This window comes from Trichomycterus rosablanca, chromosome 4 (genome assembly GCF_030014385.1).
Source record: "Trichomycterus rosablanca isolate fTriRos1 chromosome 4, fTriRos1.hap1, whole genome shotgun sequence".
NCBI lineage: Eukaryota > Metazoa > Chordata > Actinopteri > Siluriformes > Trichomycteridae > Trichomycterus > Trichomycterus rosablanca.
Window position 1 is genome coordinate 36,156,097 of NC_085991.1, and position 21,266 is coordinate 36,177,362.

General features: G+C 39.6%; 1 protein-coding gene across 2 annotated transcripts in view; it reads right to left on the reverse strand.

Moving 5' to 3' along the window:
• Positions 1-21,266, reverse strand: part of adam19a (ADAM metallopeptidase domain 19a) — a 228,234-nt gene that overhangs the window by 199,828 nt on the left and 7,140 nt on the right. The gene's annotated exons all lie outside the window — the stretch shown is intronic.

Below are 21,266 nucleotides of genomic sequence, written 5' to 3' on the forward strand. Positions count from 1 at the left end.
AGCAGTTACAGAAGTAAATGAAATGAATAAGTGAATGAATAAAGATTAATTTTAGAATGTAACACTACATAATGGGAATAAGTCCAAGAAAATGAATGCTTTTCTAAGACACTTTATTCTAATCTTTCTTTCTACCAGTCAGATTGACTTTTTAAATCATTAAATCACTGTTCCATGGTTCTGAATGTGTTTCTGACATAAAGAAGTACTGTAGACTACTTATTTTTAACTAATCAAAAATTTCCTGAACCACATATTGAGGTCAGGCTAATCCACATTGCTCATTATGCCTAATTAGTTTTGACTTTCATTAGCTGTGGAATAAAATTTGATGCTGTTCAGTGAGTCAGAAATTTTCTTTCCATTTATTACGAACTATTAATGCGACTTGCAAAATGATGATCTATTTTTAAAATTCCAACTGTCGTTTTCTAAATCTTTCAGCTTTGGCTGGCAGAAAACAAGACATAGCAAGTCATAGCAAGTACCTGCTCTAAAACATCTACAGAAGGTTAGATATGAGTCCAGGTTACACAGGTCTACAGAATTTCCTTTTCTCTAAGTATTTTTTAGTCTGCTTGTGACAGTCGTGTTTAATGGGTGACTAATACTGGCAAGAACAACACATAAACAATCCAAGCCGTCCGAGCTTAGGTCTATTGTTCAGAAAAGCCTTTCATTCGGTCCTGTCACTAACACAAATGTGGAAATATAAGACCATTACCTTTCTTGAAATAGCCATTTATGAGTTGAGGTGATGAAATATCACACCGACTCTAAATAAAGTGATGAAATTGATCTAAGAGAAATGTGAATCTATCTTAATACACATTTCATTTCTTTATCTGTCTGTTTTTATTATTCAAAATATCATATTTTCATAGCCTAGAAAATCACTGTAAATGCTTAATCCAACTACACTCATTAGCTTAAAATTTTTTTGCCTGACACTATATGGCAAAAAGTATGAGGACACCTGACTATGAGCTTGTTGGACAACCCCTACTCTTAAAAAAATATACTTTTCTTTATGTAATTAATTCATTAGGCTTGTTAGCATTTGTTGTGCCTGAAACACATACATTTAAAAATTAGAAGGAGAGCCACAATACTATATAGTGTATTCAAAGCTTTCAAGCTAATAAAGAAGTTAAGTTACTGAGATTTTGATGGTAATATACTGTACAATGTTTAAAAAATTATAAAAACATTTAAAAATGTCCAAACTCTATCGCTGGCAATAAAAACTAGAATTTGATGCCTGGAAGTTAGAATGTGGCAAATAATGGATAACAACTTGACCGAATGTTTTATAGAATATTATTTTAAAACTTTCCACAATAAGCTGATGAATTGGTAACAGGTGAGGGAATCATCATTGTGTACAAAAGTCGGATTAAGCAAAGGCTCAGTCTTTGCAAACAAAGATGGCTTTTGGCTCACCACACCAAACGTTGTGAGGTCAATCAATTCAAAATTTACATTTCTCACTGCAGATCTACAAATAATTTAGGTATTTTACTATACACTAGGGTTGGGCGATATTGCCGATTTTCATACCGTCATACCAAGGTCATATTCAAGGTAGACCTGAAGCAGAAATTTGGCCTTTGACATTTAAAAAATACCGTCACCATTTTTGAATACCGTCACCATTTTTAAATACCGCGGTATACGGTAATATCGTCATACCGCCCAACCCCACTATACACTGTAAATAATATTGTAAAAATACCCAGGGAATCCAGAGAAATCTTAGTGTTGGGAAACAGCTGTTAAATGTGGTTGACCTTCAAGTCCTCTGACAACACTGCATGAGACTGTGGACTGTTGAGCAGCTGACGTCTTGTATAAAAAAAGAATGGTGTAAATTGCACTTGCAAAACCACAAGCATTTATGTCCTTATTTCCTAAACCATTAAAAAGTGTAATGAATAAAACAGTAATGGAACACAGTGCTAAACGTCCCTCCATCCCAACTTTTTGGAGTGTGTTGCAGGCATCAAATTCCAAACGTGTTTATATTTACAAATACAATACAGAAATAGTTTGTTTGTCCTTTTGTCAGTTAAATACTGATCTGTTACTTAATTAACAAATCACAGATTCTTGTTTTTACTGCATTTTACAAAATGTCCCAACCTGGGAAATGTGGTTTGTACACGCTTTTATACATTTTAATTGAAAATTTAACTATTTAGCTCATGAGGTAAGTACATGTCCTCTTTTTGCATTACAATTACTGTTTTTATTTCTACCTGTGATCAAAAAATATTGATTCCTTACTCATTTGTTGTTTTAATTCTATTATTATTAAATGTAGGAAACTAATTATGCATTTCTGTAGTTTTTGTTGTCCATCATTCTAAAGTACCTTCAAATTACCTTTTAAGTTTAGACTAGCGGTTAAGGTACTGGACAAGTAAGCAGAAGGTCGCTGGTTCAAACCCCACTACTGCCAGGTTTCCACTGTTGGGCCCTTGAGCAAGGCCCTTAACCCTCAATTGCTCAGACTGTATAATGTAAGTCGCTTTGGATAAAAGCGTCTGCTAAATGCCGAAAATGTAAATGTAAATGAAGACAAAATTAAAATTATTATTGACCAAAGACCAAAGGATTTAGCATCATCTGATTTCCACCTTTTTGGAAGCTCAAAGAAGCTTTAAGGGGAAGAAGATTTTCATGTGATGATGATGTAAAAGCAGCGGTGCATCAGTGCCACGTGCTCAACCAAAAACTTTTTTTACTGATGGCATTAAAAAGTTGGTACGGTGCTGGAAAAAATGCATCAGAGGCGACTATGTAGATAAGTGATGTCATTTGTTTTTGAAATTCTTAATAAATAGGCTTAAAAAAGTGCAGAAACTTTTTGAAGAACCCAAATGTTTAACAAAAAAATTTATATGTAGATCTTAAATGTGTTAAAATACTATTAGTACATAAAACGCCCTAGATTATCTAGGGTGGCTATTGCCAGACAGATAAAAGATTCAGAATTTATTAAACAGCATTATGGCCAATGCATTAGCACCCATTAACGTTTACCCTATCGTTTACTAAATGGCTATTTGTGGCCCTGACTCCTCCATTTGTGGTTTGACCAATAAGACTTTCAAGGTGCTGTTGGTACCGTTAGTGCATATTTTTACCTGTAATTATCAGAGACCACTTGTGATAAGATTACTCGAGGTTAGGTGTAAATGGAGCATATTTTTACATTTGCACTTTTATTCAAGACCCAGGTCCTTAAGCTATTTGTGCATGTGTTAAAAGCTCACAGTTACCAGAGAAAGATCCAGACTAGGTCCTCAGGACCCATGTTGCTGTACAGTAATCATTAAACCAGCTGTGCCATCATCTCAAGTTATACAACACAACAGAATTCAAATAATCCAAGAGATTTAGGTCTTCAAATTACCAGTGACACACCACACAATAATACACAGGCTTCTTCATAGCAAAATCTTTCCTCTCCTGAGAAAACCATTTACTAAACCTAACAGGTTTGAGAGAAGCATTTACCATGAACTAACACAACATTGTGCTTCCCTACTGATACTACAACTAAGAGAGAGAGGAGTAGTGACGTGAAAAATTCAGAAAGCTCTTGCAGGACTGAGGGTAGCTCCTTGCAGACAAGGAAAGAGTGACCTTTCCTTGGCTGACACATCCATAACCCCTTGGGCAATCAATTGTGCATTGAGTCACTCCTGTGACCGGAATTTTCCATTACAATGCCTAAGTAAAATTTAAAGATCCTTCTTCCAGACAAAAAATGATTTGTTCATTTCTTGGTCTCTTGTAGCTCCATCAAATATATATATATCACATAATCATTAGTAACAGTAAATTACACAAAGGAATGCAGCAAAGCCATGCTGGCCAAGTAGGGCTGCTGACTAGCGCATACCATCTCCAATAAGTTTCAGTACACCCGTCAACAGCAGATTCTTACAGAAAGCCAACACAAGTCAAGGTATATGCTAGGCTATTCATTCACCCCCCTTTCCTTCACCTTAACCAAATAGTAGTAATTGCTGTTGCAGCTCCAAAGAGTTAAATCCTTTTATGGCGTTCCCTCCCCTAGATACGACCAATCATCTGTTCAGTGCCCGCTGAATCTAAAGTGGTGCAATAGGCCCAGAGACAGCCAGAATCACTGAGTGCGAGACAGTAATACACCCTGGACGAGGTGCCAATCCGTAAGAGCATTACACACTTACCAACGCTCTCAATCACCTACACTTACAGACCGTTTAGAAAAGCCAATCCAACAAATGTATTTTCAGAGTGGGTAAAGATCAGATTACCTGGGTAAAAACACACACGTTTAACAAGCAAAACCCTAGACAAGGATCAAACCTAGGAACCACCTTAGGAACCATGTTGTTCTACGGCACCCATTCTGTCATCTGCGCCATATTTGGTTTGGTAACCAGGCTTGATTTCAGCCAGCCTGAGGAATGTACAGTGGGGCCAAAAAGTATTTAGTCAGCCACTGATTGTGCAAGTTCTCCTACTTAGAAAGATGAGAAAGGTCTGTAATTTTCATCATAGGTACACTTCAACTATGAGAGACAAAATGAGAAAAAAAAATCCAGGAAATCACATTGTAGGATTTTTAAAGAATTTATTTGTAAATTATGGTGGAAAATAAGTATTTGGTCAATAACAAACAAGCAAGATTTCTGGCTCTCACAGACCTATAACTTCTTCTTTAAGAAGCTCTTCTGTCCTCCACTCGTTACCTGTATTAATGGCACCTGTTTGACCTCGTTATCTGTATAAAAGACACCTGTCCACAGCCTCAAACAGTCAACCATGGCCAAGACCAAAGAGCTATCGAAGGACACCAGGAAGAAAATTGTAGACCTGCACCAGGCTGGGAAGAGTGAATCTACAATAGGCAAGCAGGTTGGTGTGAATAAATCAACTGTGGGAGCAATTGTAAGAAAATGGAAGACATACAAGACCATTGATAATCTTCCTTGGGGTCAAGATCTTATCCCGTGGGGTCAAAATGATTATGAGAACGGTAAGCAAAAATCCCAGAACTACACAGAGGGACCTGATGGATGACCTGCAGAGAGCTGGGACCAAAGTAACAAAGGCTACCATCAGTAACACACTATGCCGAGAGGGACTCAAATCCTGCAGTGCCAGGCGTGTCCCCCTGCTTAAGCCAGTACATGTCCAAGTTTGCCAGAGAGCATATGGATGATCCAGAAGAGGATTGGGAGAATATCATGTGGTCAGATGAAACCAAAATGGAACTTTTTGGTAAAAACTCAACTCGTCGTGTTTGGAGAAAGAAGAATGCTGAGTTGCACACCATACCTACTGTGAAGCATGGGGGTGGAAATATCATGCTTTGGGGCTGTTTTTCTGCAAAGGGGACAGGACGACTGATCCGTGTTAAGGGAAGAATGAACAGGGCCATGTATCGTGAGATTTTAAGCCAAAACCTCCTTCCATCAGTGAGAGCATTGAAGATGGAACGTGGCTGGGTCTTCCAGCATGACAATGATCCCAAACACACCGCTCGGGCAACGAAGGAGTGGCTCCGTAAAAAGCATTTCAAGGTCCTGGAGTGGCCTAGTCAGTCTCCAGACCTTAACCCCATAGAAAATTTGTGGAGGGAGTTGAAAGTCCGTGTTGCCCAGCGACAGCCCCAAAACATCACTGCTCTAGAGGAGATCTGCATGGAGGAATGGGCCAAAATACCAGCTACAGTGTGTGCAAACCTGGTGAAGACTTACAGGAAACGTTTGACCTCTGTCATTGCTAACAAAGGTTATGTTACAAAGTATTGAGCTGAACTTTTGTTATTGACCAAATACTTATTTTCCACCATAATTTACAAATACATTTTTTAAAAATCCTACAATGTGATGTCCTGGATTTTTTTTTCTCATTTTGTCTCTCATAGTTGAAGTGTACCTATGATGAAAATTACAGACCTCTCTCATCTTTCTAAGTAGGAGAACCTGCACAATCAGTGGCTGACTAAATACTTTTTGACCCCACTGTAAGTCTCACTCAACTTAAGCGTTACTGTCAAAGTTGAACACACTACACCACAATCTAGGAATAAAATATAGAAAGACTCAGCAACAACTCATCAAGTAAGTCACAAAAAATTTTAGATGTCTCAAGCCGGTGTTCATGTCAGTGTTCATGACTCTGAAACATTACAGATCATTAAATACAAATTGATGTGAGGGTAACAAAGAAACTACTGCTAATAAAACATTAGTGCTAATCTGACATTTACAGTACCTTACAGATCCCCAAACCCGTTGGGATCATTTTCTATGGACAGTCCAATTAAATATTTAACTTTCTGGAAACAAGGATCTAATTATGTCTGAAAAAGCACACACAGTATTTAATAATTAGAGTTATTGTAGGGCTGCAGCAATTGGTTATCAAAATAGTTTGCCTATTGTTTGTTTCGACACGGTCCATGGTTCTACGTATATATCATGGTTTCTCTTTGTACAGATTTGTAAGTTCTGTCTGGTAAACTGCCGGGCTTGGTCCAGTCCAGTTTTATGCTGGGGTATAAGGCCAGCACACTTAGTTCTTTCTGGGAACTCATCCGATGTTGGACGCCTCGCAACAGAACTGGCCTAGGAAAGCGAATTGTCCCAAAGGTGACATGACGTCCCTGTTTCAGCCCATAAATCCATGTTATGTGCGGGCTGCAGCAGTTGGTTGTTGGAAGCAGATGCATCCTGAAGTCCTGTATAGACCGATCAGCCATTACATTAAAACCACCTCCTGGTTTCTACACTCACTGTCCATTTTATCAGCTCCACATACCATATAGAAGCACTTTGTAGTTCTACAATTACTGACTGTAGTCCATCTGTTTCTCTACATTTAGCCTGCTTTCACCCTGTTCTTCAATGGTCAGGACCCCTACAGGACCACCACAGAGCAGGTATTATTTAGGTGGTGGATCATTCTTAGCACTGCAGTGACACTGACATGGTGGTGGTGTGTTAGTGTGTGTTGTGCTGGTTTGAGTGGATCAGACACAGCAATGCTGCTGGAGTTTTTAAATACCGTGTCCACTCACCGTCCACTCTATTATACACTCCTACCTAGTTGGTCCACATTGTAGATGTTAAGTCAGAGACGATCGCTCATCTATTGCTGCTGTTTGAGTTGGTCATCTTCTAGACCTTCATCAGTGGTCACAGGACGCTGCCCACAGGGCACTGTTGGCTGGGTATTTTTGGTTGGTGGACTATTCTCAGTCCAGCAGTGACAGTGAGGTGTTTAAAAACTTTATCAGCACCATGTCAGTGTCACTGCAGTGCTGAGAATGATCCACCACCCAAATAATACCTGCTCTGTAGTGGTCCTAGGAGAGTCCTAACCGTTGAAGAACAGCATGAAAGGGGGCTATCAAAGCATGCAGAGAAACATATAGACTACAGTCAGTAATTGTAGAACTACAAAGTGCTCCTATATGGTAAGTGGAGCTGATAAAATGGACAGTGAGTGTAGAAACAAGTAGGTGGTTTTAATGTTATGGCTGATCAGTGTATGCAATAGGGTCGCAAATATCGCCGGTTTATTTCTACTGATAACTGTTATTAAAAATAATAAAACTCATCACAAAGTTTCATATCAACACATCTTTATACTTTATTTAATGGAAAATAGTGTAATGTAGTGCACATGGCAGTTTAGCATTTAGAATGTACCTTTTATACGGCAGCCAGTAGATAACAGTTCATTACAAGCACTAAAAACATGCTAATCGTAATAACCAAAGGTGCCGTTGGCATTTTACAGCTTTCCGATCAACTTGAGTGTACTTATTATAATAAGATATGCAGTTCTATCCCTGACTGGACATGACAAAAAATTCAGAAGTCTAGAGTTTAGCATGCGGTCGGAGTTCATACCAACACAAACAGCCTCCGTTTGTAATTTAATGTTTTATAGTTCCATTGTTCATGATTTAAATAATGTGAATATATGAAGAAAGGTTTTTGTTCAGATTAGAATGGCAATGCTCTTTTTTCGAAATGAGTTGCATAACAAAGGGTGTGTGAGTCTGAAATCGACAGCCTGAACTCTCACTCTCAGCTCAAATCAAGCTTCAGCTGTTGGAAATAAATTTAAATGACCGACAGCGTTGTTCGAACAGTGAGTTCTTTGTTGGTTATTGATTAATCGGTTGATGTTTAACATCCCTAATATGCAAGCAGGGCCTTCATAAATCAGACTTGTTTGTCTAGCACATCCCGCAGATGCTCATCTGGACTGAGATCTGGACTGGGAAATTTGGAGGCTAAATGAATCCCTTAAACTGATGTTTCTCGAACCATTTCTGAACAGTTTTTACAGTGTAGCAGGGCTCATTATCCTGCTGAAAGATGCCACTGCCATTAGAAAATACTGTTGCTATACCACCTTATAACAACTACACCTACCTATTAGAGGGGGAAATTGGTATATACACGTATCTCCTTCCCACGTAAGCAACACACACATAAACACAAGGCCATCCACATGATGTAAAATAAATATGATTTATTAAACCACGCCACCTTATTCTATTGTTCCATGGACCACTTCTGATGCTCACATGCCCACTGTAGGTGCTTTCGAGGTGGAGCATGATTTAAGGCTAATTCTCAATTACAATCCTCCAGTGCATGCACTACATCAATGCTGGCAAATGAGTGACACAGGCTAGCGAATGCTGCTTAATGTGTGTGGCTCCGACATGTAAGGATGATCTCGCTATGCTCTCCTTATTTCCTCACGCAGACGTCGATTATTTTTCTCTTTTTGACTGAAAACCTTTAAATGAAAATGCTTTAAGTTTCTTGACAGAGAAAGAATTCTGTATCAGAAAATAGTGAACTATTATGTATGTCAGTGTAATGATTACACCCTTATCTTAGACTTTTAGTTCCCTACAAAGAATATTCTAGGAACTTTGTTTGAATGCAGCCTAGCATGAGCCTGTGGTGCTGTCTCACACTTGGACAGCTGCAGAAAGAAGATAATTAGAGGATGTTACATATAGAGCAACTCATTACTGAGCTAAAATTCAGTTAGACTGATTTAATAGAATGGCTTTACAGTGTGCTATTAACCTGGCCATATACACTGATCAGCCATAACATTAAAACCACCAAAGAAGCACTTTGTAGCTCTACAATTACTGACTGTAGTCCATATGTTTCTCTACATACATTTTTAGCCTGCTTTCACCCTGTTCTTCAATGGTCAGGACCCCCACAGAGCAGGTATTATTTAGGTGGTGGATCATTCTCAGCACTGCAGTGACAAGGTGACATGGTGGTGGTGTGTTAGTGTGTGTTGTGCTTTTATGAGTGGATCAGACACAGCAGTGCTGCTGGAGTTTTTAAATATCATGTCCACTCACTGTCCACTCTATTAGACACTCCTACCTAGTTGGTCCACCTTGTAGATGTAAAGTCAGAGATGATCGGTCATCTATTGCTGCTGTTTGAGTTGGTCATCTTCTAGACCTTCATCAGTGATCACAGGACGCTGCCCACGGGGCGCTATTGGCTGGATATATTTTTGGTTGGTGGACTGTTCTCAGTCCAGCAGTGACAGTGAGGTGTTTAAAAACTTTATCAGCACTGCTGTGTCTGATCCACTCATACCAGCACAACACACACTAACACACCACCACCATGTCAGTGTCACTGCTGTGCAGAGAATGATCCACCACCTAAATAATACCTACTCTGTAGTGGTCCTGGGAGAGTCCTGACCATTGAAGAACAGCATGAAGGGGGCTAACAAAGCATGCAGAGAAACAGATGGACTACAGTCAGTAAGTGTAGAACTACAAAGTCCTTCTATATGGTCAGAGAAGCAGATAAAATGGACAATGTGTGTAGAAACAAGGAGGTGGTTTTAATGTTATGGCATGTGAACATACTTCATAGGTGTTTGTCTCTACTTTTATATTGCTACTAAACTAGCTCACATGACTGTTTCTTTCAACTCTTAACTGTTGGATTGTTATTCATTAGTTTGGACACATATCCAGTCAGATATGTTTTCAAATAAGTCATGGAAGTTGTACTCAATTATGTAGTTTGTGAACTATTTCCACTTCTTGGCGTGTGCAATATGAGACATTTCCCATCTGGCCGAGCCGTATCCTCAAGCAAAGTTTCACACAAAGCAAAGAAGACGAAGGTGGAAATAAATCTGATGTTGCTGTCAGTGCCTGCAATAACAAAATTAAGCATTTTTTTCTGTTACACAGTCTAGGCAGGCAAGAAAAGAACAGATGACAAAGTCTGTGAGCCGTGTCTAGATCAATAATCCTGTCAACCTCACAAATCAGATAAAATGCCCAAAGTTTTGCCAGAGTTAATGTTTGCATCAAGTCTTTCAGATGTCATTTTGAGTAACTAAAGGATTCCACTAGTGAATTAATAATCTGAAATGAATGGTTCGCAACTAATGTTTATGAAAAAAAGTTAAAATTAAAGCTTTTACATATGCCATTTAGCAGATGCTTGTATCCAAACTGACTTACAATTATCACTGAATACAATTTAAGCAATTGAGGGTTAAGGGTAGTACCTTAACCACTAAGCTACCACTGCCCTGACAACTAGTTAGTCCTCTACATAACATAACATTTACATAAGATGCTTGACAGACGCTTTTATCCAAAGCGACTCACAATTGTGACCAATTACTGTTTGAGCAATTGAGGGTTAAGGGCCTATCTCAGGTGCCCAACTTTGGCAACTTGGCAGTGGTGCGGCTTGAACTGGCAAACTTCTGATTATTAGTCTAGTAGTTTAACCACTGGGCTAACACTGCACTTTACATTCTGTCTGGACTTAAATTTGCAGTTAAAATTTACTACGAGGGTTCTTCAAAAAGTGAACTGACACACATCCCCTCCGATACATGTAGCAGTAGCCGACAGCATTTTTTCACCTGCACCAGCCAAGTTCATAAGCAAATCAGCCCTGTGAATGATCAGCATTATTCCTCTAATCTGTGCAGACGCCATCAACCAGCCAGCAGAGGTCGTAATTGCATCAGTTATGAGGTCCCTATACGGCTCCCTAACCCTGTATGAACAACAGCCAAAGTTGTTCATATAGCCACCCAGCCCAGTCGGATGGCAGAGCTAAGATTCGATACGATGTATTCAAAATCCCAGCTCTGGTGTGCTAGCGTATTTTACCGCTGCGCCACCTGAGCGACCTCAGTTTGTGATTTTAGTGCAGTATTGTTTGGGTTTGTATTATTTAGATAATACAAATGCATTAAAAAGTTTCCTTTTGGCCGCTCAGGTGGCGCAGCGGTAAAAACACGCGCTGCAACCAGAGCTGGATGTCGAAAGAGCGTCGTTTCGAATCCAGCTCTGCCTTCACCGGTCGAAAGGCTGGGTGGCTATATGAACAACAAAATTGGCCTGTTGTTCAGGTGGGGGGGCGGGACTTTAGACCGGAGGGTATACTCTCTCAGGAATGGGGCGGTGGCGCCCTCTGCTGGCTGGTCGGTGGCGCCTGCATGGAGACGGGAGGGGGTGCGGCGGAGTGTGTGATCCTCCGTGCACAGTACTCTGATGCGCTCCACTCGTCAAGTGTGGGTGATAAGACGGTCGATTGGCTGTGCACGTATCGGAGGAGGCGTGGAACGGCCTCGTCAGCCCCCAATCAGGAGCAGGAACCGGTATAATGAGAGATTGACTGATGGGATGAAAATTGGACGCGCTAAATTATTTAAAAAAAAAAAGTTTCCTTTTGGGTACTAACTGCAGCATGTGCTCTACATCTGTAAACAAAAACAGTACCTATCCACTGAGACTGAGGGCAGTGGTAGCCCAGTAGTTAGTAGTTAGTCAGAAAGTTGTCTGTTCAAGTCCAGATGCTGCCAAGTTGCCACTGTTGGGTCCCTAAGCAGGGTCCTTAATCTTTAACTGCTCAAACTGTATACAGTCATTTGGATGTATACAATTTGATTATGTCATTTGGATTAAGGTGTCTGCTTAATGCCACAAATGTAAATGATTGAGAGCGAGTCAAATTTCGACATGTACCGCTTGTGTGTAAGTGAGCTCTGCTCTTAATTCAAATTAAGCATCAGCTAAAATTAATTTAAATTACATTTTTACCCAACAACATGAATCGAACAATAATTTTTTATTAGTTAGCAAATAACCATTATCATTAAAGTACCACAATTTTCTGTTCAAAAAGTCTATCTAATTGTAAAAAGTATTTCCAAATACACACCAGTCAGCACAAACACCCTTAAATTAAGTTTTACAAGTGGACTAAATAAAAGGATCCAAAAGCACATTTATTTACCTCTCTCACTGAAAACTCATTAAATGTATATATAGCGAGGGCGCTGTTATGATTACCTATTGATCGTAAACACTGACTTACATAACAATGAGAGGAAAAAAATAAGAGCCATTTCACACTCCAATCCCTTCTAGTTTCCCATAACATTATTTTAATACCAAAGAAAAATGACAGATAAATAAAGAGATGGAGGAGAGAGAGGGGGGGGGGGAGAGGAAAATGGCTTTTCAAGCTCTCTTCTTAGAAGATAAACATTACCGGCTTTTTAAGAACTTCTTTTTCAACATCCTTTCTGAGCAAGCTAACCAAAGCAGAGCTCTGTCTGCAAAACAACTGCTTAACCCTTCTGCTGCACATTACAGAGACTGCTGGCCCAATCCTAACAATTTATTTACCCTGCTACTTTACTTTAGAGCTAAAATTATTTACAAATATAAGAAATCCTTTACTTTAGAGCTAAAATTATTTAAAAACAATTAGGATGTAAAACTACAGTATGTAGTAAATTTGACTAGAATACTTGACTGGCTCTCTCTGAACTGTTAGATCTGTTTTTCCTAATCTGTGCTCTAGAAGGACGATGTTAAAGTATTTAAAAAATGTCTAAAGGAGGTTTGGAATAAAGTCATGAGGAGAAGGCTTAAGGGAGGTGTAAAAGCATGGGGAGAGGGCTTAAGGGAGGTGTAAAAGCATGGGGAGAGGGCTTAAGGGAGGTGTAAAAGCATGGGGAGAGGGCTTAAATGATGTGTAAAAATGCAAGAAGTGAGTTTAAATTGTAAAGCATTAGGAAAAAGCTTGACAGAGGTGTAAGAGCATGAGGAGAAGGTCTAAAAAAAGGTTGATGTCAAAGTGTGAGGAGAAGGTCTAAAAGAGGTAAGGGAAAGGTCTATAGGGGGTGTAAGAGTGTAAGAAGAAGGTCTAAAGGAGGTTTAAGAGTGTGAGGAGAAGGTCTAAATGCATAAGGGCAGGTGGCACAGTGGGCAGCATTGTCACCTCACAGTTAGAAGGGCCTGGGTTCTATTCCCCGGCTGGGTGGCCAGGGTATTTTCTGTGTGGAGTTTGCGTGTTCTCCCTTTTTGCCGTGTGGGTTTCCTCCCACAATCCAAAAATATGCAGCCAGGTCAACTGGAGCGACTAAAAACTGTCCTGTGTGTGTCTTCCTTGTGATGGACTGGCAACCTGTCTGCGGTGTTTCCTGCCTTTCCGCCTATGAATCGAACCCACCGCGACCCAGACCAGGATAAAGCAGAGGTAAAACAGACAGTGAATCAATGAGGATATCGCCTAAATGTGGCTTGGTGTCAGTGGATTTCCTAAAAAAAACTGTAAGAGAAAAGCCTGAATTATTTTTGATATTAGCTTTTAACAATGGACAGAGTTTGTGTTGAGCGTGGGTGGGGTTCTTTTATCTAAATAGAGTCACTGATACAAGCGCCTACCATGTTTTCTCTTGTTATAAAACAGAACCAGCACATACTGACAATGACCTTAATCTAGACTTCTATAACACTATGAAAGATGTACACGGTCAAAGTAGCAGAAACCACACCGCTTCATGTTTATCACAATGATATATTAATAACAACAGTGACAGAATTCATTTATTTTGATGATAACAGTATATTAGTATAAAATAATAAATAACCAGTGTCCTACATTAAAGGTGAATGTCTTTTTTTCTGGCATGCAATTGATGTCCATTATAATCTAAGGTTACAGCTTTCAAATTCAGGTAATCTTGGTTGCTTACATCCACATTTTGGCATACAGCAGACACTCTTATCCAGAGTGACTTACAGAAGTGCTTCCACAGTGAACATTTCCTACTCTAGTTTAAGTAGACATCAGTCCTAGAACACAAATCTGCAGATTTTCTGTTAGAACAATTTTTTTTAAAGGATATAAGAAATTAATAAGAGCATTAGAGTACATGTACATGCTAGTTCTCAGCTTAAGTGCTTAGTACAGAGTAGGGTTTTTAATCGTCTTTTGAAGACATTGAGAGACTCAGAAGTTCGTTCCACCACTTGAGTGCAAGTACAGAGAAGAGCCTTGATGATCGTCTTCTCCGAGTTCTGAGTGGAGGATCAAGGCGAGCGAGACTAATGGCTCGGTGGTTGCGTGGTACAGAGCTGGGTGTGATGAGTTCTCTAAGGTAGTTTGAAGCTGGTCCATTTTTGGCTTTGTAAGCAAGCATCAGTGTTTTAAACTTAATGCAGACAGCTACAGGAAGCCACTGAAGAGAACGCAGTAGTGCTGAAGTTCAGGTTTTTTTTGTGTGGATTTTGCTAAGTGGTGTACTCATGCTAGGCTTTGCTTTTGTGGCATATTTGCTTACCTAAAGACATTCGATTAATAGGAAAGATATAAATTACATTCCTTCCAAACAACAACTACAATAATGATCTTCGAGACTTCTGATCATGAATACCTATGATGGACTGCATAATTAAACTTTAAACTCCTGATCTCCTGAGAATGGTAAATATTTCACTCCCAAGATGCCCTCCTCTAAATACAACCACAAATCAGAAAAAGTTGGGACAGTTTGGAAAATGCTAATAAAAAATGCAGTGATTCAAAGATAGTAAAAGTAAATACTTTACTGCCCTAACTTGAAATGTGTTGCAGGCCTGAAATGCAGGAATGGATGTTTATTAATAAATGAAATGAAGTTGACCAGACAAAACATTAAATGTCTCAGGTTCACACTGTCTGTATTAAAATAAAAGTCAAAGTAAATGTAAGAAACTCTGTGGGTTTTTTTTTTATTTGCATTTTCCGTGCTGTCCCAACTTTTTTCTGATTTGGGGTTGTAAGTTTTGGTGTAACACAATGGCCTTAATAAAATCTGGTGCAAGAAGGTTGCTAACACACCACTGTAGAGTATTCAAACTCACAGGGTAGGGGGTTGTTACATGGAGCCTAGCATGGCTCTGTATGGGATCCCAACACTGGCAGATGATAAGAAGCAACCGCAGATTGAATTTGTGTTGGAGAAGGCATGTTGTGATCCGGCTTTTCTTAATCAGATTGGGGTCGAGTAAGTAGCAGCGGATTGACAACCATGAATTGGAAATGATTAAATTGGGAGATAAAGGGGGATAAATCTAGAAAAAAAAGGCATAACGTCTGACTGGAGTTTGGTGTACGGATGGAACAAATTAGCATAGTTTGTTTGAGATTCGGTGTAAAATGATGGACTGAATTAATTTTTCTACAAGAGTGCATGAAGGTTTAAGGTTTGCTACCACAGGATGGACTAAATGAGCGTTTGTGCAAGAACGCATTAAGATAGAGAAATAATTTCACTGAGACAGAGAAACAGGGTTATAACAATAATCTTAGAGTATGCAGGGAATCAGGCTTAACACTGGCAGCTCCCGGGACTACATTATTAGTGCTTTTGTACCTTCAGATATTCTTTCACATTCCCTCTTTTATCCCGGCTCCTTTCCACACTAATTGTTAGGCCCATAAATCTTTTTCTCTCTTTTTTATCTGCACAACTGTTTCAGTCCTGCTACCTTGTTAACACTATAGGAGGTTTTTCAGTTGTATAATCCAGTCTGCTCTGGACATCCTTCAGCGTTCCCTTCCAATTTCCATCAGAAAAGCACAATGCACTATTCCACACACCCAGCTGTACTAAGAGACAAGAATAACATGATTAATTATTTAAACAGAGTATGCCCTTCAGAACAATATTCATTGTACAGTGGGTATGAAAAATACACCACGTTCAGTGTTTGAACTTAAATCTATTTAAACATCCTGAAAATGGATTATGGAATACTTACTTAAGACAGCGTACTTCACTACTGGTGAAGCAGAAGGAGACTTCATGATAAAGTACATAGATAAAAGAATATTGTTACAATATCACTCATGCTGCATCTCGTCTCATAAGCCACATAACCATATCAGTTCTATGAGAGGGTTTATGTAGTCATTATCTTGAGAGAAATGTGCCATAGGCCAGTGACTAATGGAACATTTTAGAAATTAGGGGCTTTTCAGACATACTGATGAAACACCCCAAGTGATCCATCTTGCCTCTCATCGCATAAACATTAGGAATATCAATGAGTAGTGCCTCTCAAGCTAACCAGAGCAACTAAGCTGAGCAGACCTCTCTACGGAAAGTCTGCATGACAATTTATTATGCTCAGGTTTAATGCTAGGCAATTAATTGAAATAAATCAGACAAGGCATGAACCTGAGCTATTTTTATCGATGCATTTGGCATCCAATGGTTTTTAGAGGAGCGATAATACGCGTCTCATTTTGAAACATGCCGCTAATGGCTCTCTAGCTCTTACTGTAAGAACGGCGCATACTTGTGTCTATGTGAGAGCACTTGTACTATTTTAAAATTCCTCCTGCTCCAAAATAGCAAAGTGTGCATGCAGAGAGTGCTGGGTGCTGTAGGCCCCGCTGAGTGAGTCAGAGCATTAGACCTCTAAAAATGTGTCTGTGTAAAAAAAAGCCTATAAACAAGTTCTCAAACAAATCATTTTAAAAGATGCTTCACAGAACTACCAACTAAGGTTGTAACAATATGCAGGGGAATATTCGATTTTTTTTTTACAAGACTAGGGTCTTGTTGTGTTATGTTTTGTCAATTTAATACACTTAGGAGGAACCTGTAATTTGCGCAACGTGGAGGAAAATGAACACTGCAGTGGATATGAGACATTAAGCAAATTTTAGATGCAAACGTGCCGTGCTTCTGTGTCTTTCTCAATTTTTAGCAGTTGCTCAATCATTTTTAACACTGCACAGTTACATCCTTGCTCCCTCATTCAAAGCAAACCTCTACAATTTTACCAAAGCTGTTGATGTGTCATCAGGCCAAATAAAAAAAAAACTACTGGGAATAACACACAACTGATGAACAAAAGTTAACGTCATTACCTCTGTTTATTTAGCTAGTGTAACTTTCCGAACCGCTCTTATTTATTGCACAGTGCTAACCAGAGCTAACCTGTCTAATTCAAGCACTTGCATACATATAGGCTCAGGTGTCTTGTTTGAATGATACATTGGCTCTAATTTTTAACTCGTTAGGGTGTTAATTATCTTCTATCTGGTGTTTGGTGGCACAGAGGTACACTAACCCACCACGTCTGGGATTCAGGGCCGGTCGGGCGTCTCCATACAGACGTCATTGGCTATGTGTGGAGGGTTGTGGCCCCATGATGGATTGGCGTCATATCCAGGGTGTGTTACTGCATTTTGCCCAGTGATTCTCAGGAAACCGAACCCTGACCCGGACAAAGTGGTGGTAAAACATGGAAATGAAATGTAATAAGCTTATTTTGTGCTCTGGTTACGTCAAGACAGGCAATTAGAATGATTTCGGTTGGCACAAATCATCACAAACATCATTCCTGTCATCTCTGGCTTATGTGAACAGACAGACAGTGGAAAATATTTTCTGTTTTCTTGTATGGTGGTGGTAGTTTGATCAGATTTAGGGTACCCCATGAAGCTGCTAAGGATTACATATGCTGAATGCGTAATAGGTTACTCTTTGGAGTCCTTCGTAGGTGTGGTCTACAAGCTCAAGATAGAATCACCTAGCCTTGTTACAAATGCATGAAAAGGCTTTTGAGTCTCAGAGTCCCAGGTCGAATCATGGATTTGAGGCTTATGTACAGTGCTGAATACATCAGACAGGAGGTAAGCTTGTACCATAAATAGAGAGAGCCCAGTGGGAATCAGAAACCGGGTTCCTAAGATTCAGATTTGCTAGTGCAAACTGCAAAGTAAGTGTTGCAACAGAGAAAATGAGAGAGCAATAAACAATACAATGCCTATTTACCATGTAGTGTACTTCACTTGGACATCATTAATATTATACAACATAACAACTATTTATTTAGAAGTAGTTTCAACTTTCACTTCATTTTATCAACTGCTTCATCCTGGTCAGGGTTGCACTGGATAATGCCATGAAAAGAGCACAAATCCATAGAGTATCCAATCTACCATGCCCCAGACATAGCAAATCATGTCTGTGTAGACACCACTAGCACTGCTGAAATTCAAACCCAGATATCAATGGCAATAGGCTAGTTTAAAAGACCGCTGCGTCACCCAAGCGCCTAGTACTCACCCATATAGAATGTTTCACATGTTATTTTGCAATTCTTCAGCTGGTTATGTTATGTTAGTAATCTCTGGAGCTGCAGGTGTTAACAGATGGAATAGGAAACAGGCTAGCACATGCAAAGTATCCGGGCTGATCAAGTTTAGAGTGAGCATGAAGCAGATACCACAACATTTATTTTAATGTGGAGTTTTTAATGAAAATGGCTTTAGTGGTAAATATTTTTAGCTCTAGTATCATAATATACTTTTTCACAATTGATAATAGTCTAACATAATGGTTTCCTTTAATTAAGGTCACTTACTTCAACTGTTTGAGTAAACACCCAGTTTAACTAATGGATTTAGTTATTTTAGCCCTTTGCTAAGGTGTGTGGCATTAATCATAAAGCTACACAGTCTTCATACTAAATCGTTGCACTAAAACAGAACTGACAATGCTTTTATTGTAAAGTGGAAAAATCTAGGATGAATAACAGATCATTCATGGTTCAGTAATACACACAAGCTCACAGAACCAAATCACCAAGGGCTGAAGAGTGTGAACATCATCTGACCTTGGTTGCAACACCCATGATCAAGGTTTCGAAACTGTCTCCATAAACAATCCACAATAAAGTGAAATCCACTGCATATCAAAACATCTGATTGAGCACCCAGGTGGCGCAGCGGGATATTCCGCTAGCACACTCGCACTGGGATTCTGAACTCTCTGAGTGCCAGCTATGTGGCCACTAGTTTGCGGGGTGGGAAAAGACTGAACAAATGCGACAACTGTGTAAGGACCCTAGTAAGTAGCCCAAAATGCCTTTACAGAAGTGGAGAAATGTGGAAATCAGTGTGTGACTCTCCATGCTTGAGATGCACAAATCCTCCAAAGTATGGGCGAATAGGAAGGGGTTAGTAGACTGTTCATGCACCGGAGGGAGCGTGTGTCAGGCAAATATACCCTCCTAAGACGTGATCAGGGTCCCCACCAGTGGAAGACTAATTGGTTACACTAAACTGAGAGAAATAATAATTAGCTAAGCAATTTTGATTGGTTTGTGCCAAAGTCTATGAAAAAATAAACCTTTGAACTCAGAAACTTCTTAAATTGTAGGTAGTCAGAATACTGCTTATAATTGTAGGGAAAAAAGCATTTACTCATTTACATTTTAATGGGGCAGGTTGAACGGGCAGGTCTTCGCTGAGGTGACAGGTATAGCCCTAGACCAGCAAGATTTGAAAGTAAACCCACTTTGCAGGATGCTTAACCAAATTAGAACAAGAGTGTGGCTAAAAGATACAAATTAAGGAGGGAATAGGACAATAAAGGAGGTAAAATAACAATAAAATAACGACCAAAGTATTACACAACATCGCAACGCAGCTCGTCACAATTGTCAAAATAAGTCTAGCTGAGCAATCACATTTTCAGTATTTAGCAGATGCTTTTATCCAAAGCGACTTACAATTATGACTGAATACAGTTTTGAGCAATTGAGGGTTAAGGACCTTGCTCAGGGGCCCAACAGTGGTGGTGGTGAGGCTTGAACCGGCAACCTTATGATTACTAGTCCAGCATCATAACCACTGAGCTACCACTGCCCACAATCACCAGCCTAACCAAATTCTCAGAAAAAAAAAGTAAATACAGGAAACTTGGAACAACATGGGTACGGCAATTAAAAGAGCAGGACAGCCTCTTCACTAGTGCTTCCTGTGCCTAAAGTGGATACAGCAGTAAGGAAAGGAAAAGACTGTCACAGCGCCTCTGGAGGCACTTCACTCATCCAGGGTGGTTCAATCCTGATGGCTGAAAAGTGTCAGGACACCAGCTGAGCTTCCAGGAAAAGGTACAGAGTGCAGACATCTGGGCCAGATGAAACCCAGATCAGATCAAGCCTGGCATCACAGTTTCAGGACAAAAAAAGCAGATTGCCTACAGAGAAGGCGGCTAAACTGTGTGGAAGAAAGCATGATTAAATAGAGGGACCTCAGCTGGAAGAAATCGGCGCTCAATGAGATGTAGAGATTCTCAGTTAAAGGAAACGATACGAAGAATCATCTGCGCCTCCATGCCCCCTGTCGGCCTTAATGGCTTGGCAAAATTGAAAAGCTTATTAGAGGTATGTGACAAAACCACAATGCTAACGATTTCTTACAGTTGACATTTTGGTGCTGTAATGTTAATAATCTGTGGTTCCAACTCCTTTTTCTCCTGTAATTGTTTTAAGCAAATCAAACTTTGTGCTAATTAATACAGGCTTTTTTTGTTCATATGTATATACATCCACAGTCAAAAGACAGGGTTAGGGTTAGGGTTATCATGTGGATATATGATCAGATCCTCATTCAAAATCTAATATAGACCGTTTCAAATGAATATTCATGAGTCCAGGAAGTGACGTAGCTGTTCCTAAAACGCTTCCGCTTGGTGGTAAACAGCGCTCAGAACAACAGCGATTGACCACAACTGCTTCAATTCCTTTGCGTTAGTTCAGGTGTGATTTATTGACAGTATGTCTAAATTAAAGTTAGGACCGTGTTGTTCGGTTGTCGGATGTTCCCTCAGACCGGGTACAAACTTGCTTTCAGAAATAAAGGTGAACAGATTTCCAAAAGAACGCACAGTGAAACGCTTGGATTGCTGCTGTAAATAGAGACGGCTGGATCCCCACCATCAACTCTTATAATAAATGTAATATACTGTATATTATTTCATAATAAATATTGTGAACAAATGTACTCAGTTGAACGCTGTTCTCATGGTGTCTTGTCCCTGACGTTTAGCTTACGTGTATTAAAATACGCAGGCGC